Genomic DNA, 23,871 nt, shown 5'->3' on the forward strand with positions numbered 1-23,871 from the left:
TTTCTCTACCTTGCTACTGCCAATGCTGGCAGGAGCTATTTTTGCATTCCCATAACCTTCTAGTACCTCCTTCCCCCTCCATACTGCTGCCACGGCCCTGCCAGAAGCAGGAGGCCAGTGCCCTGACCTCTAGTTACACTCCCACTGCCAGAGGCCTCCAAGCCAGCAGGTACATGCAACCCACACAGGGGATGCCTACTGAATATGAGACTCTGGGGCCAGGGTGGATTGTGTTTGTGAGCCCCACAGGTCTAGAATAATTGGGGAAACAGTATGAGAGACAACCAAACACTGAAGCAAGGCTACTATAAACAAAAATGTTCACCCACACACAGCCACACCTTCAGGACTAGAAGAGATAGCTGTTTCACCTAACACAAAGACATACATACATACAAAGTCAGGCAACATGAGGAAACAGATAAACATGTTCCCAATGAAAGACCAGGATTAAACCCCAGAAAAACTCAACAAAGTGGGTATAGACCAAATGTACCTCAAAATGTAAGGCCACGTATGACCAGTGCACAGCTAGCATCATGCTCAACAGGGAAAAGCTTCCTGCTTAACATCAGGAACAAGGCGAGGATGCTAACACAGTATTGGAAGTCTTGGCCACAGCAGCTAGGAAGGAAAAAGAAAGAAATTGGAACCAAATTGTAAAGGAAGAAGTAAAACCATCACTGTTTGTAGATGATACAATTTTATACACAGAAAACCCTAACGACTCTGTGGAAAAAAAAGACTGTTAGAACATTAGTTCTAACCTTATTTCTAAATAAATTCAGTAAAGTTGCAGGTACAAAACTGATATACACAATTCTGTCACACTTGTGTACACCAACAACAAACTATCAGGAAGAGAGACTAAGAAAACAAATCCCATTTAAAATTGCATGAAAAAATACCCAAGAATAAATTTAACCAAGGAGGTGAATGATCTATACTCTGAAAACTATAGGACACTGAGGAGAGACAATGACACTAATAAGTGGAAAGATATTCCATGCTCATGAAGAATATTGCAAAAATGTCCATACTGACCAGAGCAATCTACAGAGTCAAGGCAATCTCTATTGAAATTCTAGTGGCATTTTTCACAGAAATACAACAATCGTAAGATTTGTATAGAACCACAAAAGATCCCAAGCAGCCAAAGCAAATCTTGAGAAAGGACAAGTCTGAGACATTACACTCCTTGAATTCAAGCTGTAGTATCTAACAACTAAAGTAATCAAAATGTATGGTATTGGCATAAAAACACACACACAGATTCGTGGGACAGAAAAGAGAGCCCCGAAATAAACCCAGGCATATAAGGCCAATTACTTTACAAGAAAAGAGGCAAGAATATACAACGGAGAAAGACAATCTCTTCAATAAATGGTGCTGGGAAACCTAGACACCTACATATAAAAGACTGAAACTGGGCCATCATCTCACACCATACAAAGAAATTAACTCAAAATGGATTAAAGACTGGAATGAAAATCCTGAAATCATTAAACTCCTAGAAGAAAACATGGGTCGTAAGCTCTCTGACATCACTCTTGGAGATTTTTTTTTTCCTTTTTGGATCTTATGATTCCAAAGGCAGTGGCATCAAAAAACAAAAATAAATTAATGAGATAACATAAAACTAAAAAGCTTCTGCACAGCAAAGGAAATCATCAACAACAAAAAAGGCAATCTACCGAATAGAAGGAAGAAGAACTGCCAATTCTATCCAATAAGGGGTTAACAGCCAAAATATATACAGAAATTCATATAGCTCAATATCAACAAGAAACAAACAATTCAATATTAAAAAATGGACAGAGGATCTGAATAGACGTTTTCCCAAAGACGACATACTGATCACCAACAGGCACACGGGAAGATGCTCAACATCACAAATCATCAGAGTAATGCAAATCAAAATCACAGTGAGATATCGCTTCACACCTCTGAGAAAGGCCAATATCAGAAAGACAAGAAAAAATAAGTACTGATGAGGCTGTGGGCAAAGGGGGACCCTAGTGCACCGTTGGTGAGGTTGTAAATTGGTGCGGCCACCACAGAAAATAATCTGGAGAACAGTCAAAAACTTAAAAATACAACTCCCACATGATCCTGCAATTCCACTTTTGGGTATTTATCTGAAGATTCAAAAGGATACATGTACCTCTATGTTCACTGCAGCATTATTTACAATAGCCAAGATATGGAAATAACCAAAGTGTCCTTCCTTTGAGGGATGAATGGGAAAAGATTTACACACACACACACACACACACACACACACACACACGAATACTATTCAGCAAAAAAAAAAAAAAAAAAAAAAAAAAAGGAATACTATTCAGCCATAAAATAAATTAGCCATTTGCAACTGGCATGAATCTGAAGGGTATTATGCTAAGTGAAAAAAGTCAGACAGAGAAAGACAGATATGGTATGATTTAACTTATACCTGAAACTAAACAACAAATAAAGTCAGAAATACAGAGAATACATGGGTGGTTGCCAAAAGGGAAGGGGGTGAGGCTGTGTGGGTAAAAACGGATAAAGGGGATCAAGAGTCCCATCATCCTCTTACAAAATGAATTTACGCACAGCATGGTGACTATAGTCAATAATAACATATTGCAAATTTGAAAGTTGTTTTCAGAAAATACGTCTGAAAAGTTCTTAGCACAAGAAAACAAATGGCGTGACTGTGCATGCAGAGAGATGTTAACTAGACTTACTATGGTGTTCATTGTGCAAGATATACAAATGCCAAATTTTATGTTGCACGCCTGAAACTAGTGTGTCATATATCGATTATAATTTAATAAAACGAAAAAAAAATGGAAGGAAATAAAAACATGTACTGATTCACTGAAAGACATAGTTTGATAGCCACAAACCCTCAATACAGGAGATTCTAGAGCTTTTTTACATTAAACAGGTGAAAAATCAGCCTGGATGACAAGGCTGAGCTGTAAGATTGGGACTAGAACAAACAAAATGGTGGTTATACTAAATGAATAATGACGTTGATGTAAAGCAAAATAAGGATGTCTTCAAGGTTGTGAGGGGTTTTTGTTTTTCTGTTTGTTTTCTAGAGAGAATTAAAATACAGGACACAATAGCACTGAAGTTGGCAGGAAAGTATATGCGGCAAAAGTGCGCTAAGATTTCTGGATCTTTTCCAGATGACAATAGACAGATTAAGATAGGATTTTATAATAAAGGATTCATGTCATAATTTCTAAGGTAGCCACTCAAATAACAGAAAGAGAATGTTTTAACTTCTCAACTGTATGCAGGGAAAACCCTAACCAATCCAAAAGAAACAAAGAAAAATCAGGACAAGAAAACACAAAATACGTCAGATTTTAAATTATAAAGATCATACGTCATAATGAACTGTAGTGAAGATATTCTAGCTGAAAGTAAAGACTTCTGACTTGTTACCTCAGAAAGCTCCAACTGTAATTCACAAAAGCTGTAATAAAGCAGGAATATGGAATAGTTGACAATAAAAGGATAGGAAAAGATATCCTGCAAATGGCAACAAAAACATATCTACTTTAAAATAAACTCTATTAAAAAGTATAAAGTGTAGTAATTCACCAGCAAAATAACAAATTTATATTTAATAACAAATTTAAATATATACAACAAAAAATGAACAGAGGGAGCCTGGGTGGCTCAGCCGGTTAAGCACCTGCCTTCAACTCCCGACAAGATTCCAGGGTCCTGGAATCAAGGCCCACATCAGGGTCCTTGCTCCAGGGGGGAGCCTGCTTCTCCCTCTCTCTCTCTCTCTGCCTGTCACTCCTCCTGCTTCTTCAGTGTCCGATAAATGAATTAAATTAAAAAAAAAAAACCACAAAAAAAAACTGAACAGAACTGCAAGAAGAAAACCATGGTCATAATGGGAAACTTTTTTACCATACTTCTCTTGGTAACAGAGAATAAACGAACAAAAATCAGTGAAAACACAGAATATTTGAATAGGTTTACAAACTTGATCTACAGACACATACAGAAAACTATACTTAATGACTGCAGAATATACCTTCTTTTTAGACACAGACAGGATACATTACAGATATTGAATATGTAGCTGGCCGTAAAGTGTAAACACATTTCAAAGGACTGAAATAATGCAAATTAGGTTTTCTGACCTCAAAGCAATTAAGGTAGAAATCAGGAACAAGATAGATTAAAAAAATCCTTATTTGTAAATTCAAGAAGTCTAAGTAAGCAACTACAAAATGATTCTAAGTTAAGAAAACCAGTACCTTGGGAGAAATGGCCTTAAATGCTAACGTTAGGAAAAGAAGAAGGTTGAAAATTTATGAACAAACGTTCATAACAAGAAAAAGAATTTTTTTTAAAAAAGTCAATGAAATAAAAACTAATATACAATGAGGAAAATTAATAAGGCCAAAGGTTTATATCTAAAAAGACTAATGCCAAAACTCTGGCAATATTGAGGAAAGAGAAGAAAGGGCAATAAGTACCAATATCAGGACCAAGAAGAAAAACAATTAGCATAGAAACTGCACATGTGAAATATTATAAGCAACCTTTTCAGAAATTTGACAATGTAGTTGAAATGGACCAAATCTTAGAAAAATATGAATCATTAAAACTAATCAAGAAGAAATAGAAAGCCTAAACGTTCTTGTCATCTTTAAAATAGTTACCAATATCCTTATCAAAAAGAAAACATCCAGGCCCAAGGAACCCAACAAGTCAGTTCTGCTAAAGGACAAACGAACTTCAGTCTTTCATAAACTTACCCACAGAAGAGTAGAGACTTCCACCTCACAACATAAGGCTACCCAGGATATTGTGAAGATCTGATGAGAGAGATAAGAAAGCAAAATTATGGGCTGAAGTCTCATAAAAGGAGACATTAAAGTTCTAAATAAACTAGGAGTCAACTAACTCCAGCAGATTATATGTAAAGGAGAACAAATCATGAACAAATTAGGTTATCTCAAATAATAGTCCAATGATAGCCAGTTGAACAGTCAAAAATCAGTAAAAAAAAAAAATGTCAAAAACCAAAGAACTTTCCTATGTTGAGACTGACAGGAAACAAATCATATGATCATTACAATAAATAAATAAAAAGCAAAAAAAAAATTAAAAAAATAAATAAATAAATAAATAAAAAGCACTTGACAAAGTCCAATGGCTAGTCATTTAAAAAGTCATTTTACACAGAATAAACGGAAACTTCTTAAATTGAGTAAACGGCAAATATGAAAAAAATAATCTAGAGCAAATATGACAAAGAAGAAATGTTGAGAGAATTTCTTTTGAGATCCAGATTCACACATAATAAACAAAAATCTAGAGTAGCGAAATCAAAGTGAAAATGAAAAAGGGAATAGCTTTTTGGTCACACATTAAGGAAATGTTTCATGAATACAATTCAGAAATCACTAACCTAAAGGAAAATGGTGCTCGACGAGTAACTTCTGCATAGAGAGTAGGGGAGGACAGAACAAAGCATGAGATGACAAAATATTTTTCCATATGTTTTCCCACCAAGAGAATCTGACATCAGCATGGTTTTACCTTTACCGGTGAATGCAGGCTTTTCTCACCAAACATATCCCAGAGGAAGGTCAGGTCTTCCTGGCTGTCCACACGTGGCCCCAGCCGGCCTGCACAACAGCCAACAGCTCATACAGACCTAGAAAGTGAAAATAAAACACAAAGCGTAACCATAGAGTGATCTCATTAATTTCACTTAAGGTGTGTGAAGGATGGCTGGAACATGTCGTTTTTACTGGATCAGTAATCTGGGCCATCAAGCAGAATGCTTCTCCGCGGAAGCCAAGGAACCTTTTTGATTTTTAAAGCCCAAATATGTAGCATCAACAGGCTAGCCTAACCTTTCCTTTGTCAACATTCTCCAGGCATCCAAGCGGACACAACCCGAGGCAGAAAACGTGTACAAGCTTTCAGAGGAAGAAGAAAACTAAATCGTCACTACATTTGCCTCAGTGTTAGCCAAAGATCAAAAGGAGTCATGAATAGGAAAAACTCCTTAGAAGAGCAGAAAATTGATAGAGTGGCCCATTAAAAAGGTTTTGTGGTTTCCAAAGAGTTCCTAATGATATATAGCTTCAAAACCATCTGCGTTATCTACATCCAAATTCAAGTTCCAAAAAGCTAAGGCCTATTAAGCCATACGTGGTGTTGCTTTCTTGTAGCTGCTCATTTTTCAAAAAGCAACAACCACAAGCTACACAGAACTGAGTTTACCTTTAACTCCAATCTGGGCGTATGCCGTACCCTCTGAAAGAGTTAAGGAAAAGGATGCAGGTTCCTCGGGGCCCTCCTCATTAGAAGCTTCCTGGGGCTAGACAGTAGCACCCTGTTCCACCAGTAGCCTGTTGCAGAAACCCTCCCACCTCCTTTGGGGCCCATCAGACTCCTGTCCAAGAACTGTTACGACAGTGCCTGCCCGGGGCCTCTGCAGGGAGGTGACCTAGAAGAAGTCAGTATCAACTCTCAGCACACGTTTCACTTTCCAGTGGGATTATACGAGGTAAAAAGGAGAAACTTCCTTTTATTTCTGTCTGCTGTCTACAAGAGCACCGAAACCTCCTGGGATCTACGACACAGGAGCGTGCTGTTATTCCTGCTCTGAAGTGCTGCTGTTCATCACAGGGACAGCTTTACAAGATATGTAACTAGCAAAGAATCATAAATTATGGCCTGCTGATTAGTCTATCTATTATCTTCCTAAAGTATTATCATATTCTGATAATCAGTGATCATTCACCAAATGTATTCGCTTTGCCTTGGAAAGCTGGATCTGTAACATGAGACGTTAAACTCCAACATTCCTGGGACTGCATGTGGCCAAAAAGATCTATTCTACTTTAGGGGGAAGAAAATGTCTCCCTATTACATTCTTAAGTATTCTTGATGATTTACACTTATTCCCTTAAAAACCTGGCATCATGCCTAAGCTAGCTCTTATTGATGATTTCATAAAACTATTTGTAAGGTGTCCCAACATAATTCGATGTATAATAATGCAGGTCTCACTTTACACGTACACAGATACACACAACTTTAAAAACATGACAATTGCCAAGATCAGCGATTAAGGTCAGAGGTTCAAATTGAAAATTAGGTAAAAAGGAGGTAGAATTTCGCTATTTTATTATTGATTTAGGAGCAACAAAAGGAATTCCTTGTTCCTTGGAAATATGGTTAGTTTAATTAATAATACTAGTTCAACTATAACATAATTTATGAGGTATAGTTCTGGGGGGGGGGGCGATAACTGAGGTAATGTATTAGAACAGCCCCGGCATATGGTAAATAGTCTATTTCATATGTAACTTAGCTTCAGCTATTGTTGTTATTCCTGTTATTCATCAGGACTATTATTTTTTTTAGGATTAATTTATTTTACAGAGAGGCAGGGGACAGGGGCAGAGGGAGACAGAATCTTAAGCAGACTCCACGCTCAGCATGGAGCTTGACACGAAGCTCCAAATCATGACCCTGATCATGGCTGGAGCTGAGACCAACAGTCAGACACTCAACCCACTGCATCACCCAGGAGTGTCCATCGCTACTGCTATTGAAAAATCAAAACTCTGAGTCAAACAGACCTAGATTCAAACCAGGTCTATACTTCATTTACCCCCCATAACTTACCTCAGCCTTCTTTCCATCATATGTTCAAAAGAAACGGAATCTACACCTATAGTAAACTGGACAGGAAAAAATATACATACGTATGCAGATACACAAGTGTGTGCATATAACACAGGTAAAATCTGAAAAAGCCTAAGGGACTGCATCAGTGACGATGTACCCACGTGGTTACCATAACTATGCGAGATGTCACCACTGGAGGAAGCAGGGTCAAGGGTACACGGGATCTGTATTATGTCTTCCAACACATGAATCCACAGTTATCTCAAAGTACAGTTAAAGCAAGAGGAGAAGTGGTGGTTAACATTGTTATAAGAATGCAAGGGAACAAGGCACGTAGTCCTGTGGTTGGCACAAAAGAGGCATTTGATGAATTTTTAAAAGATTTTATTTATTCATGAGACGGACAGAGAGAGAGAGAGAGAGAGAGACAGGCAGAGACATAGGCAGAAAGAGAAGCAGGCTCCATGCAGGCAGCCCAAAGTGGGACTCGATCCCGGGACTCCAGGATCACACCCTGGGCTGAAGGCTGACACTTCAGCACTGAGCCACCCAGGCGTCCCTGATAAAAACGTTTTAAAAATTGGGCAGCCCGGGTGGCTCAGCAGTTTAGCACTGCCTTTGGGCCAGGGCTTGATCCTGGAGACCCAGGATCAAGTCCCACTGTGGACTCCCTGCATGGAGCCTGCTTCTCCCTCTGCCTGTGTCTCTAACTCTCTCTCTCTGTCTCTGTGTGGCTCTCTTATGAATGAATAAAATCTTAAAAAAAAAAAGAGTTTTAAAAAATAATAAAGTGATTTCTTAAGACTTCCTCAAGTGGCAACTGCCCCTTACTAGAATTCTGTCTATACCTTTACTCCACTTCAAAAAGTTTGGTTCTCGAATGAACCACCAAGAGGAGCAGAGGAATAAGCATCCGCATAAAACACATAAAGTGAAAGATCCCTATAATTTCTAATCTGTGGATGAAACCTGAAAGGCGTCTGGGGGAGTAACCAAATAGCAAATCACTTTGAGATTGATGACATATGCCTTATTATATAAGTTAAAATAGGAAACACAGGGACATCTGGGTGATTAAGAAGCTGAGCGTCTAACTTTGGCTCAGGGCGTGATTCTGGCCCAGGACCCAGCCCCACATTGGGCTTCCTATGGGGAGCCTGCTTCTCCCTCTGCCTGGGTCTCTGCCTCTCACTGTCTCTCTCACAAATCAATAAGTAAAACCTTTTACAAATAAAATAGAAAACACATCTAAAAAATCAACTTCTGAAGACAATCGATTTCTTTTTAATTATACGGCCCCGATATTTAAACTATGGCTTTTCAAAATCATCAACAAGGAAAAAATTTTAAAAAGCAACAGATAAGTACTAGGAGATCATGAAAACCAGCCCATCGCAGTCTGCGCCGCACCCATGCCCCGGCAGCACGTGGTCCGGGAGGCCCCGCCAGCGAGACAGCCAGCCCGGGCGAGGGAGGAGGCCGCCGCGTGCAGCCCGCTACCGTGGCCCCTGCAGCTCTGGGTCCCTGCCCGCTCCCCGCCCGCGGCCCCGGCGGTTCGCACCTTCCTCAGCGCCGACATCCTCGAGCGCTCTGAGTTCAGAAGGCGAAGGGCGACATGCGTTGTGGCCCGTCCGTCCATCCGCACCGCCAGCCAACAATCCGCGGGGCCGGGGCCGCCGCCGCCGCCGCCACGCGTCCCACCGCGCTCCAGCCCCGCACACGCTCGGAGCCCCCCGCCGGCGCCTGCACACTGGGCGCCCCGGAGGCCTGGTGCGCTGGGGGCCGCCCGGCGCGCGGAGGCACCTGGGAAGGGCCAGGCAAGCGCGGGGAGCCCAGGCAAGCGCCGCGCCTCCGCCACCCCGCAGCCCGCGGGCAGTCCCCGCCCCGAATGCCACCTGTGGCGCGGGCTCGCCGGGTGCCCTATGCGGCCGTTAGCCTGAGGCGCGTGCTGCTCGCTGGCCGCAACAAGGTCCCAGCGCCGCAGCGCGGCCGGTGCCAGGGCGAAGCGAAGGTAGCGCGCGTCCCCCCAGGGGCGGTGCCCCGCAGCCGGAGGACGGACCGGACACTAGCTGCCTCGGGCGGCGTGGCCGGAGGCTCTCGAGCTGTCCAGAGACCGTCTGTCCGCCGCTGGCGCTGCCCTAAACACGAGCCGCTTCCGCCTGGGCCCCTGGGCCCTCGCGGCTGCCCCGCGGGAGCCGGACGCCGCCCCCTCCTCAGGCCCCGCAGCTCCTCCAGCCCGCCCGTCTGCCCGGAACAGTCCGCGCCGCACCCACGCCGCGGGAGTGCAGGGTCCGGGAAGCACCGCCGGCGAGGCACCAAGCCGCCGCGCGCAGCCCACGACCGGTCACCCCTGCAGCTCCGGGTCCCTGCCCGCGCCCCGCCCGCGGCCCGCACCTTCCTCAGCGCAGACATCCTCGGGTGCTCGGAGTTCAGCAGGCGCAGGGCGACAGGGCACACGGCCCGTCCACCCGCAGGGCTGGCCTTCAGTCCCGGGGACCGCGCTCGAGCGCAGTGCACGCTGGGAGCCCCCCGCCGGCGCCTGCGCACTGGTCGACCGGGAGGCCCCGCACGCTGGGGGCCGGCCTGAGTGCGAAGGCACCTGGGGAGGGGCCACACCCGCACCAGGGAGCCCAGGCAGCACCGCGCCCTGTCGTCCGGGGGGTCCTTCCGCCCCACCGCTCCCCCGCCGCCGCCGCCGCCGCCACGCGCCCCACCGCGCTCCAGCCCGGCACACGCTCAGAGCCCTCCGCTGGCGCCTGCACACTGGGCGCCCCGGAGGCTTGGCGCGCTGGGGGCCGGCCGGCGCGCGGAGGCATCTGGGGAAGGGCCAGGCAAGCGCGGGGAGCCCAGGCAGCGCCGAGCATGGCGTCCGGGGATCCTTCCGCCCCACCGCTCCCCCGCCCCTGCCGGCGCGCAGGCCCCACCCCGGATGCCACCTGTGGCGCGGGTCCCCTGGCGCTCAAGGCGGCGGTAGCCTGCAGCAAGTGCAGCTCGCCCGCAGCCCCACGGTCCCAGCGCGCCTGCGCGGCCGGTGCCAGGGCGACACGAAGGTAGCGCGCGTCCCCCCAGGGGCGGTGCCCCGCATCCGGAGGACAGACCCGGCACTTGCTGCCTCGGGCGACGTGGACGGAGGCTCTCGAGCTGTCCAGGGACCGTCTGTCCACCGCTCGCGCTGCCCTAAACACGAGCCACTTCCGCCTGGGCCCCTGGGCCCTCGCCGCTGCCCTGCGGGAGCCGGACGCCGCCCCCTCCTCAGGCCCCGCAGCTCCTCCAGCCCGCCTGTCTGCCCGGAACAGTCCGCGCCGCAACCACGCCGCGGGAGTGCCGGGTCCGGGAAGCACCGCCGGCGAGGCACCAGGCCGCAGCGCGCAGACCACGACCGGTCACCCCTGCAGCTCGGGGTCCCTGCCCGCGCCCCGCCCGCGGCCCGTACCTTCCTCATCGCAGATATCCTCGGGCGCTCGGAGTTCAGCAGGCGCAGGGCGACAGGGCACACGGCCCGTCCATCCGCAGGGCTGGCCGTCAGTCCGGGGGACCGCGCTCGAGCGCAGTGCACGCTGGGAGCCCCCCGCCGGCGCCTGCGCACTGGTCGACCGGGAGGCCCCGCACGCTGGGGGCCGCCTGAGTGCGGAGGCACCTGGGGAGGGGCCACACCCGCACCGGGGAGCCCAGGCAGCACCGCGCCCTGTCGTCCGGGGGTCCTTCCGCCCCACCGCTCCCCCGCCGCCGCCGCCACGCGCCCCACCGCGCTCCAGCCCGGCACACGCTCGGAGCCCGCCGCTGGCGCCTGCGCACTGGGCGCCCCGGAGGCCTGGCGCGCTGGGGGCCGGCCGGCGCGCGGAGGCACCTGGGGAAGGGCCAGGCGAGCGCGGGGAGCCCAGGCAGCGCCGCGCTCTGTCGTCCGGGGTTCCTTCCGCCCCACCGCTCCCCCACCCCTGCCGGCGCGCAGGCCCCGCCCCGGATGCCACCTGTGGCGCGGGTCCCCTGGCGCTCAAGGCGGCGGTAGCCTGCAGCAAGTGCAGCTCGCCCGCAGCCCCACGGTCCCAGCGCGCCTGCGCGGCCGGTGCCAGGGCGACACGAAGGTAGCGCGCGTCCCCCCAGGGGCGGTGCCCCGCATCCGGAGGACAGACCCGGCACTTGCTGCCTCGGGCGACGTGGACGGAGGCTCTCGAGCTGTCCAGGGACCGTCTGTCCGCCGCTGGCGCTGCCCTAAACACGAGCCGCTTCCGCCTGGGCCCCTGGGCCCTCGCCGCTGCCGCGCGGGAGCCGGACGCCGCCCCCTCCTCAGGCACCGCAGCTCCTGCAACCCGCCCGTCTGCCCGGAACAGTCCGCGCCGCACCCACGCCGCGGGAGTGCAGGGTCCGGGAAGCACCGCCGGCGAGGCACCCAGGCGCCGCGAGGGACGAGGCCGCCGCGCAGCCCGCGACCGGTCGCCCCGGCAGCTCGGTCCCCGCGGCTCGCACCTTCCTCAGCGCTGACATCCTCGGGCGCTCGCGGTTCAGAAGGCGCAGGGCGACATGCTTTGTGGCCCGTCTGTCCGCAGGGTCGGCTGGCCGTCAGTCCGGGGGACCGCGCTCGAGCCCAGTGCACGCTGGGAGCCCCTCGCTGGCGCCTGCGCACTGGGGCCTCACGGGGTAAACAACCCCCACTGAGCCCTGCACCAGGCAGGGGGTTGAGCAGCTCCCCCAAGTGCTAACAACTGAAAATCAGCACAATAGACCCTCCCCCAGAAGACCAGCGAGAAGGACAGGGGAAAAACAAGTTATTGACCAAGCAGCACTGGAAAGTTCCAGGGTAAGACAAGCGACTTGCAGGATACAGAATCAGACGATATTCCCCCTTGTTTTGTTGTTGTTGTTGTTGTTGTTGTTGTTATTTTTTATTTCTGTTTGCTTCCCCCACCCCTTTTTTCCTTTCTTTTTTTCTTTTTCTTCTCTTTTTCTTCCTTTTTTCTTCCTTTTTTCTTTCTTCTTTTTTCTTTTCTTTCCGTCTTTCTCTCCTCTCTTTTTCTCCTTTTCCCAATACAACATGTTTTTGGGCACTCTGCACTGAGCAAAATGACTAGAAGGAAAACCTCACCTCAAAAGAACGAATCAGAAACATCCTCTCTCCCATAGAGTTACAAAATCTGGATTACAATTCAATGTCAGAAAGCCAATTCAGAAGCATTATTATAAAGCTACTGGTGGCTCTAGAAAAAAGCAAAAAGGACTCAAGAGACTTCATGACTGCAGAATTTAGAGCTAATCAGGCAGAAATTAAAAATCAATTGAATGAGACACAATCCAAACTAGAAGTTCTAATGATGAGGGTTAACAAGGTAGAAGAACGAGTGAGTGACATAGAAGACAAGTTGATGGCAAAGAGGGAAATGAGGAAAAAAGAGACAAACAAGTAAAGGACCATGAGGATAGATTAAGGGAAATAAATGACAGCCTGAGGAAGAAAAACCTACGTTTCATTGGGGTTCCAGAGAGCGCCAAATGTGACAGAGGCCCAGAATATGTATTTGAACAAATCATATCTGAAAACTTTGCTAATCTGGGAAGGGAAACAGGCATTCATATCCAGGAAATAGAGAGATTCCACCCCCTGAAATGAATAAAAACTGTTCAACACCTCGACATTTAATGGTGAAGCTTGCAAATTCCAAAGATAAAGAGAAGATCCTTAAAGCAGCAAGAGACAAGAAATCCCTGACTTTTATGGGGAGGAGTATTAGAGTAACTGCAGACCTCTCCACAGAGACCTGGCAAGCCAGAAAGGGCTGGCAGGATATAGTCAGGGTCCTAAATGAGAAACACATGCAACCGAGAATACTTTATCCAGCAAGGATCTCAATCAGAATGGAAGGAGAAAGAAAGAGCTTCCAAGACAGGCAGGAACTGAAAGAATATGTGACCTCCAAACCAGCTCTGCAAGAAATTTTAAGGGGGACTCTCAAAATTCCCCTTTAAGAAGAAGTCCACTGGAACAATCCACAAAAACAGGGACTGAATAAGTATCATGATGACACTAAACTCATATCTTTCAATAGTAACTCTGAACGTGAACGGGCTTAATGACCCCATCAAAAGGTGCAGGCTGCCAGACTGGATAAAAAAGCAGGACCTGTCTATTTGCTGTCTACAAGAGACTCATTTTAGACAGAAGGACACCTACAGCCTGAAAATAAAAGGTTGGAGAACCATTTACCATTCGAATGGTCCTCAAAAGAAAGCAGGGGTAGCCATCCTTATATCCGATAAACTAAAACGTACCCCGAAGACCGCAGTGAGAGATGAAGAGGGACACTATATCATAATTAAAGGATCTATCCAACAAGAGGACTTAACAATCCTCAATATATATGCCGCGAATGTGGAGGCTGCCAAATATATCAATCAATTAATAACCAAAGTGAAGACGTACTTAGATAATAATACACTTATACTTTGTGACTTCAATCTAGCGCTTTCTACACTTGATAGTTTCCTAAACACAACATCTCCAAAGAAACGAGAGCTTTAAATGATACACTGGACCAGATGGATTTCACAGATATCTACAGAACTTTATATCCAAACTCAACTGAAAATACATTCTTCTCAAGTGCACATGGAACTTTCTCCAGAATAGACCACATACTGGGTCACAAATTGGATCTGAGCCGATACCCAAAGATTGGGATCGTCCCCTGCATATTCTCAGACCATGATGCCTTGAAATTAGAACTAAATCACAACAAGAAGTTTGGAAAGACTTCAAACACGTGGAGGTTAAGGACCATCCTGCTAAAAGATGAAAGGGTCAACCAGGAAATTAAGGAGAAATTAAAAAGATTCATGGAAACTAATGAGAATGAATATACTACCATTTAAAACCTTTGGGATACACCAAAAGCAGTCCTGAGGGGGAAATACATCACAATACTAGCAGCCATCCAAAAGCTGGAAAGAACTCAAATACAAAAGCTAACCTTACACCTAAAGGACCTAGAGAAAAAAAAAAAAAAACAGCAAATAGATCCTACACCCAGCAGAAGAGAGTTAATAAAGATTCGAGCAGAACTCAACGAAATCGAGACCAGAAGAACTGTGGAACAGATCAAACAAAACCAGGAGTTGGTTCTTTGAAAGAATTAATAACATAGATAAACCATTATTCACCCTTTAAAAAGAAAAGAGAGAAGACTCAAATTAATGAAATCATGAATGAGAAAGGAGAGATCACTACCAACACCAAGGAAATACAAAAGATTTTAAAAACATATTATGAACAGCTATATGCCAATAAATCAGGCAATCTATAAGAAATGGACATATTTCTGGAAAGCCACAAACTACCAAAACTGGAACAGGAAGAAATAGAAAACATGAACCGGCCAATAATCAGGGAGGAAATTGAAGCAGTCATCAAAACCCAAGACACAAAAGTCCAGGGCCAGATGGCTTCCCAGGGGAATTCTATCAAACGTTTAAAGAAGAAACCATGTCTATTCTACTAAAGCTGATTGGAAAGATAGAAAGAGATGGAGTACATCCAAATTCGTTCTATGAGGCCAGCATCACCTTAATTTCAAAAGCAGACAAAGACCCCACCAAAAAGGAGAATTACAGACCAATATCCCTGATGAACATGGATGCAAAAATTCTCAACAAGATACTAGCCAATAGGATCCAGCAGTACCTTAAGAAAATTATTCACCATGACCAAGTACGATTTATTCCCGGGACACAAGGCTAGTACAACACTCATAAAACAATCAATGTGATTTATCATATCAGCAAGAGAAAAGCCAAGAACCATATGATCCTCTCATTAGATGCAGTGAAAGCATTTTACAAAACACAGCGGCCATTCCTGATCAAAACACTTCAGAGTGTTGTGAGAGAGGGAACATTCCTCAACATCCTAAAAGCCATCTACGAAAAGCACACAGCAAATATAATTCTCAATGGGGAATCACTGGGAGCCTTTCCCCTAAGATCAGGACCAAGACAGGATGACCACGCCCACCACTGCTATTCAAGATAGTACTGGAAGTCCTAGCCTCAGCAATCAGACAACAAAAAGATATTAAAGGCATTCAGATTGGCAAAGAAGAAGTCAAACACTCCCTCTTCACCGATGACATGATACTCTACATAGAAACCCCAAAAGCCTCCACCCCAAGATTGCTAGAACTCATACAGCAATTTGGCAGCGTGGCAGGATACAAAATCAATTCCCAGAAGTCAGTGACGTTTCTATACACTAACAATGAGACTGAAGAAAGGGAAATTAAGGAGTCCATCCCATTTACAATTGCAACCAAAAGCATAAGATACCTAGGAATAAACCTCACCAAAGAGGTAAAGGATCTACACCTAACAACACCCTAAAAACTATAGAACACTTCTGAAAGAAATTGAGGAAGACACAAAGAGATGGAAAAATATTCCATGCTCATGAATTGGCAGAATTAATATTGTGAAAATGTCAATGTTACCTAGGGCAATTTACACGTTTAATGCAATCCCTATCAAAATACCATGGACTTTCTTCAGAGAGTTAGAGTAAATTATTTTACAATTTGTGTGGAATCAGAAAAGACCCCGAAAAGCCAGGGGAATTTTAAAAAAGAAAACCATATCTGGGGGCATCACAATGCCAGATTTCAGGTTGTACTACAAAGCTGTGGTCATCAAGACAGTGTGGTATTGGCACAAAAACAGACACATAGATCAGGGGAACAGAATAGAGAACCCAGAAGTGGACACTCAACTTTATGGTCAACTATTATTCGACAAAGGAGGAAAGACTATCCACTGGAAGAAAGACAGTCTCTTCAATAAATGGTGCTGGGAAAATTGGACATCCATATGCAGTAGAATGAAACTAGACCACTCTCTTTCACCATACACAAAGATAAACCCAAATGGTTGAAAGATCTAAATGTGAGACAAGATTCCATCAAAATCCTAGAGGAGAACACAGGCAACACCCGTTTTGAACTTGGCCACAGTAACATCTTGCAAGATACATCCACAAAGGCAAAAGAAACAAAAGCAAAAAATGAACTATTGGGATTTCATCAAGATAAGAAGCTTTTGCACAGCAAAGGATACAGTCAAAAAAACTAAAAGACAACCTACAGAATGGGAGAAGATATTTGCAAATGACATATCAGATGAAGGACTAATTTCCAAGATCTATAAAGAACTTATTAAACTCAACACCAAAGAAACAAACAATCCAATCATGAAATGGGCAAAAAACATGAAGAGAAATCTCACAGAGGAAGACATAGACATGGCTAACACGCACATGAGAAAATGCTGTGCATCACTTGCCATCAGGGAAATACAAATCAAAACCACAATGAGATACCACCTCACACCAGTGACGATGGGGAAAATTAACAAGACAGGAAACCACAAATGATGGAGAGGATGTAGAGAAAAGGGAACCCTCTTGCACTGTTGGTGGGAATGTGAAATGGTGCAGCCACTCTGGAAAACTGTGTGGAGGTTCCTCAAAGAGTTAAAAATAGACCTGCCCTACGACCCAGCAATTGCACTGCTGGGGATTTACCCCAAGGGTACAGATGCAATGAAAGGCCGGGACACCTGCACCCCGATGTTTCTAGCAGCAATGTCCACAATAGCCTAACTGTGGAAGGAGCCTCGGTGTCCATCGAAAGATGAATGGATAAAGAAGATGTGGTCTATGTATACAATGGAATATTCCTCAGCCATTAGAAATGACAAATACCCACCGTTTGCTTCAACGTGGATGGAACTGGAGGGTATTATGCTGAGTGAAATAAGTCAATCGGAGAAGGACAAACATTATATGGTCTCATTCATTTGGGGAATATAAATAATACTGAAAGTGAATAGAAGGGAAAGGAGAAGAAATGGGTAGGAAATATCAGAAAGGGAGGCAGAACATGAAGACTCCTAACTCTGGGAAATGAACTAGGGGTGGTGGAAGGGGAGGATGGCGGGGGGTGGGGGTGAATGGGTGACGGGCACTGAGGGGGGCACTTGACGGGATGAGCACTGGGTGTTATTCTGTATGTTGGCAAATTGAACACCAATAAAAAATAAATTTATTAACAAATACAACCAGAAATGTAGAGGAAGGGCAGGCCAAGCGGCTCAGTGGTTTTCCACCTGCCTTTGGCTCAGGGCATGATCCTAGAGACCCAGGATCGAGTCCCACATCGGGCTCCCTGCGTGGAGCCTGCTTCACCCTCTGCTTGTGTCTCTCATGAATAAATAAATAAAATCTTGGGATCCCTGGGTGGCGCAGCGGTTTGGCGCCTGCCTTTGGCCCGGGGCGCGATCCTGGAGACCCGGGATCGAATCCCACGTCAGGCTCCTGGTGCATGGAGCCTGCTTCTCCATCTGCCTGTGTCTCTGCCTCTCTCTCTCTCTCTCTCTCTCTCTCTGTGACTATCATAAATTAAAAAAAGAAAAAAAGATTGAAGAAAATAAAAAAGAAATGTAGAGGATGTTACACTTGACACCACAAAATACAAAAACACTATAAGAGATGGCCAGAAACAATTATACATAACCATACTGAAAGACCTAGAAAAAAAAGGATAAATTCCTAAAAATGCACAATCTTCCAACACTGAATCATGAAGATACAGAAGACCTTAGTAGGTCAATTATAGGGATGCCTGGGTGGCTCAGTCAATTAAACATCTGCCTTCAGCTCAGGTCAGGATTCCAGGGTACTGGGTATGAAACCAATATCCAGCTCCCTCCTCAGCAGGGAGCCTGCTTTTTCTCTCCCTCTTTCTCCCTCTGTTTGTGTGGTCTCTCTCTCTCTCTCTCTCTCTCTCTCTCTCAAATAAATAAAATCTTCAAAATTATTTGTTTTAAATAAGATCTTAGTGGTCAATGATGAATAATGAAAATGAATTAGGAATAAAAACTCCCCAAAACAAGGACTGGACAGCTTCACTGATGGTTATACCAAATAGTTAAAGCCCTATAACTCTCAAATTATTCCTCTCCCCCTAAAAAGAACTGAAGAGAAAGGAAGGCTTCCAAATTCATTTTAAGTGGCTAGCACTGCCCTGATATCAAATCCAAAGACATCACACAAAAAGAAAATCACATGCCAGAGTCTCTGATGAACACAGATATGAAAACCCTCAACAAAATATTAGCAAACCTAATTCAACACACGTTAAAAGGAGAATGCATTATAATCAAATGGGATTTATTTCAGGGATGGAAGAATGGTTCGACACTCACAAATCAACATGATGTACCCACATCAACAAAATGAAGAATAAACATCATATGATTTTTCTCAACAGGTGTAGAAAAAGCATATCATAAAATTCAACTTCCATTTATGATAAAAAAAAGTCTCAACAAAGTGTGTATAAAAGAAATATATCTCAACGTAATAAAGGCCATATATGTCAAACCCACAGTTAACATTATACTCAGTGGTGAAAACTGAAGGTTTTCCTCAAAGATCAGAAACAAGACAAGGATGCCCAACCTTGTCACTTTCATTCAATATGGTATTAAAAGTCCTAGCCATAGCAATTAGATAATTAAAAAAACGCAGAAAAATTGAAAATGAAGAAGTAAAACTGTCGTTATTTGCAGATGGCATTACACTATATATAGAAAGCCCTAAGGACTCCAAAAAATTATTAGAGCTAATAAGTGAATTTCATAAAGTTATAGGATACAAAATTAGCATACGGAGAAATTCATTGTGTTTCTTCCCTACACTAGTAACTATGAGAAAAAGAAATTAATGATGCAATCTCATTTACAACTGCATCAAAATAAAAAAAAAGCTTAGGGATAAATTTAATCAAGGAGGTGAAAAACTTGTATCCTTAAAACTATAAAATACTGAAAAAAGAAACTGAGGACAACACAAATAAATGGAAAGATATACTGTGCTATGGATTGGAAGGATTGGAAGAATTAATATTGTTACAATGTCTATGCTACTCAAAGGAATCTACAGATTCAATACAATTCCCATCAATATACTGGTGACACTCTGCACATAACTAGAACAAAGAATCCTTAAAATTTGTATGAAACCATGAAAGACTCAAAATAGCCAAAATAATCTTGACACAGAACAAAGCTGGAGGCATAATGGTCCCTAATTTCAAACTATAGTAATCAAAACAGTATGGTACTGACACAAAAATCCTTAGGTCAATGAAATAGAGACCCTGGAAATAAATCCACATATTTATGGTCAATTAATCTATGACAAAGGAGGCAAGAACACACAATGGAGAAGACATTCTCTTCAGGAAATAATTTTGGGAAAATTGGACAGCCACATGTAGAAGAATGAAATTTAACCACTATCTTACTACCATATACAAAAAATAAATTCAAAATGGACTAAAGACCTGAATGTAGGACCTGAAACCATAAAACTCCTAGAAGAAAATGCAGGCGATAAACTTTTGACATTCATCTTAGCAACATTTTTTTGGACCAGCCTCCTCAGGGAAGGAGAACGAAGGTTAACACAAACAAATGAAATTACATCAAAGTAAAAATCTTTTGCACAGTGAAGGAAACCATCAACAAAACAAAAAGGCAACCTACCAAATGGGGGGAGATATTTGCACATCATATATTCAATAAGGAGTTAGCATCCAAAATACAGAAAGAATTTATACAACTGAATATTTAAAAAGCAATCTGATTTAAAAACGAGTAGAGAACTTCAATAGACATCTTCCCAAAGAAGACAAACATAGCTAACAGGCATATGGAAAGGTGCTCAACGTCACTCAACATCAGGGAAAAATGCAAATCACTCCAGCCAGATTAACTTTCAAAAATACAAAAACAGCAAGTGTTGGAGTCTGTGGAGAAAAGGGAATTCCAACGCACTGTTGGGAGGAATGTATATTGGTGCAGCCACTATGGAAAACATTTTAGAGGTTCTTCAAAAAATTAAATTTAGAATTATCATATGATCCAGCAATTTCACTTATTTATCCAAAGAAAATGAACACACCAATTTGAAGAAATATATGCACCCTAGGTTTACTGCAACATTATTTACAACAGCCAAGATGTGGAAGCAGCCTAATGGTCCAGTGATAGATGAATGAAGAAAGAAGATGTGGTAGGTATATCCAACAGAATATTACTCAACCATAAAAATGAATGACATCTTTCCATTTGCAACAACATGGATGGACTTAGATCAGTGCTATTACACTAAGTGAAATATGTCAGACAGAAGAAGAGAAAAACTTTATGATTTCTCTTATATGTGAACTCTAAAAACACAACACAAAACAAGCAGACTCATAGGTACAAGAAACAAACTATAGGCTACCAGAGGGGATACGAGTTGATGGGGGAAACAGGTAAATGTGGTGAAGTGGATTAAATGGCACAAACTTCCAGTTATAAAAGAAATAAGTCATGGGGATGTAATGTACTACATAGGGAATATAGTCAATAGTATTGTATTAACTTCACATAGTGGGAGATGACAAGCAGATTTATCATGGGGATCATTTTGTAACATGTAAAAATATCAAATCACTATGATATATACCTTAATATTATCTTGTATATCATTTATACTTCAGTAAAAATTAAATACATGGATAAAATAGAGTATTCCCCCAAAAAAGGACAAAAGGTAAAGATAACACATCAGAAACAACTGACAACTATAAAAATAAGTGTAAGCAATATTGTGTTGAATAACAGTTACTTTGCAGTATCAGATATAAACTGAAGAGTTAAATTAATGCTTACTTTATTACTTTTCCTTAATATTATATCTTTAGTTACTGATAATTGGTAAATTCAAGGTCTTTTGATTGCATCTTATGCTTCCCTATGTTTCTGTTTTCTCATTTGAAATACCCTCTCTTCTTTGCTCTATTTATCCAAATCCTTAACTCTCAAAATCCAGTTCAATTTTTTCTTATTTCCTCCCAACACTCTCAGTACATAAACATGTGATAGCTTTTGAATTCCTAGATAATTTTTGAATTCCTAGAATATTAAATGCTTTTTGTAGGTAACTGGCATGTAATTATGCACTGCTTGTCCTTTCACTCATGCAATTAAAGTAACTACTATATGCTAGGCACTCTGCTACAGCTAGAAATAGGACAGTAAACAAGGCAGATGCAGTCTCTGCTCATCATTAAAGCTTCCTAGTCATTGGAAAACAGAGCTTTATGCACAGAGTCATCCAGCAGGGTAGTAGGACCATGAAAAAAGCCCCAGGGGTATGGGATACAAAGCCACTCAGGGAGGGTGCAGGCTTGGAAAGGTTCCATTCCAAGAATACAGTACAGGAAGTCATAAGTCACTTCTCAGAAAGAGGATAATTTCAGAAAGAGGACAATTAAATACTGAAGAACACCCAAGGACTAATGGGAGAGCATTGGCCGCTTCTGGTAGAAAGACTGACTGGCATACAGCTGCCTTTTGCAAACAGTTAATTCCACTTCAAACTCACAAGCTTCATGTCAGCTAGGAGTATATTTAGTAGAAGCTCAGCAAAGATTTGTTTGAGTGCATGAATTAGAAGTAAGGCCTGGACAGAGTAGGGACTGAGACAGAACTCAGTATTTGCAAAGGAAAGTTGTAGTCCAATAAAGAAATGGTTAGTTAGCAATAGACTGTATAAATTAGTGCACAGTATACCCTAAAGTGCCCAGATTTTTTTTTTTAATTTATGTGTCACATAATGCTATCCACAGAAGCGGAATCCCAGCAGAACTCGCCGAGGGCCTTTGTTGAAACAACTCACACATTAATAGAAAATATTCCTGGCCTCTTTAGAAGATGTAAAGAGATGAACTCATCTGGAAAATGTGAATTTGGGCCTAAATATTTCTTCATTGTTAAAGAATAGGTTTTAAACATTTGTTTTAGCTGAAATTCACCAAAGAGTACAAATAGGAGCATGTGATATATTCATCTCTTATAGAGCAAAGATTGCTAACTGTGATCTATAATTAGTAAACACAGATCGCCAATCTTGTAGCAGCCTCTGAGTCAGAGATGTGATTTCGGTTAGAATAATCAACCCACAGATAAGCAATTCCAACTTATATTGATAGAAGCCTATGTTACAGGCTGCATAGAAAATTAACAGAGCAGGCATTAAAAATTAACTGATGAGGGATCCCTGGGTGGTGCAGCGGTTTAGCGCCTGCCTTTGGCCCAGGGCGCGATCCTGGAGACCCGGGATCGAATCCCACATCGGGCTCCCGGTGCATGGAGCCTGCTTCTCCCTCTGCCTGTGTCTCTGCCTCTCTCTCTCTCACTGTGTGCCTATCATAAATAAATAAAAATAAAAAAAAAATTAACTGATGAGAACCTGTGAATTCCAAAAGATTTACCACCATGTGCTGAGGACTATTGTGATTTTTCAGGCAATGTCCTTTTAAAAAAAGAAGAAAGAAAGAAAGAAAGAAAGAAAGAAAGAAAGAAAGAAAGAAAGAAAGAAAGAAAGAAAGAAATGTAGTGAGAGAACAAAGGACTGTTTTCCCATGAGAAATTTGTTTGAAACAGTTAAAAAGCGAACATTAGCAGGAAACAAACAAGTGAAATTAACTGGCACATGGGATTCCTACAGGAGGCAACTCTGTACACAATTGCAACCTATGACTTTTCTGTAAACAAATGAACAGTAAACCTGTGAAGCAACTAGCTAATGACATCTTAAACTAGGTAGATTCCAACAGTTTCTCTTCTCTGCCTTCTCCCCTATTTTATAGTACTAGCTACTTCTGACTTTTGAAAAAAACAACTCATAATCTGGGTGAAAAATCTCAATATATTAATCCCCCAGCAGCAAGCCCGTAAATGGCTGCTTGTACCTGGCTGTGAACCTGATACCTAGCCTGCTGAACCAGTTCTTTGCTGTGGTGTCACCTACGTCTATGTACAATTCACCTGTTCTGAACTTGGTTCAGATAGAATGCTATCTTCAGTGTCTTTGTGCTTCAGTTACTGGAAACTGAAGACACACTGATTTTTCTTAACAAATAAATGTAAATGCTGAACACAATGAAAACTTTTCAAGGCTTCTTATATATGAGGTACTGGTTTTCAAGAGAGTGTAACATGGATGAGGGAAATACATCTTTATTTTTGGTAACCTCAACTAAAATTTGGTGTTTTCTTTAATCATGAATGCAAGCAATACATCATGGTAATAGTAGTACCTGTGAC

The 23,871-nt window shown here is 43.6% G+C and overlaps 1 protein-coding gene across 6 annotated transcripts in view; it reads right to left on the reverse strand.

Moving 5' to 3' along the window:
* The window catches only part of LOC144309649 (outer dynein arm-docking complex subunit 2-like), a 101,494-nt gene extending 91,352 nt beyond the window's left edge, over positions 1-10,142 (reverse strand). For 3 of the 6 annotated variants that reach the window (XM_077890740.1, XM_077890739.1, XM_077890747.1), the window contains exons 1-5: positions 10,069-10,142; positions 5,566-5,683; positions 5,435-5,465; positions 4,779-4,838; positions 497-624 (exon numbers count right to left, since the gene is read on the reverse strand). The gene's annotated coding sequence lies outside the window, so the exon portion shown is untranslated. The remainder of the gene's footprint in view (positions 1-496; positions 625-4,778; positions 4,839-5,434; positions 5,466-5,565; positions 5,684-10,068) is intronic. The other 3 variants (XM_077890741.1, XM_077890743.1, XM_077890744.1) reach the window with 3 other exon arrangements.
* Positions 10,143-23,871: the final 13,729 nt, after the last annotated feature.

The sequence above is a fragment of the Canis aureus genome, unplaced genomic scaffold (assembly GCF_053574225.1).
Source record: "Canis aureus isolate CA01 unplaced genomic scaffold, VMU_Caureus_v.1.0 ptg000132l_RagTag, whole genome shotgun sequence".
Classification (NCBI taxonomy): domain Eukaryota; kingdom Metazoa; phylum Chordata; class Mammalia; order Carnivora; family Canidae; genus Canis; species Canis aureus.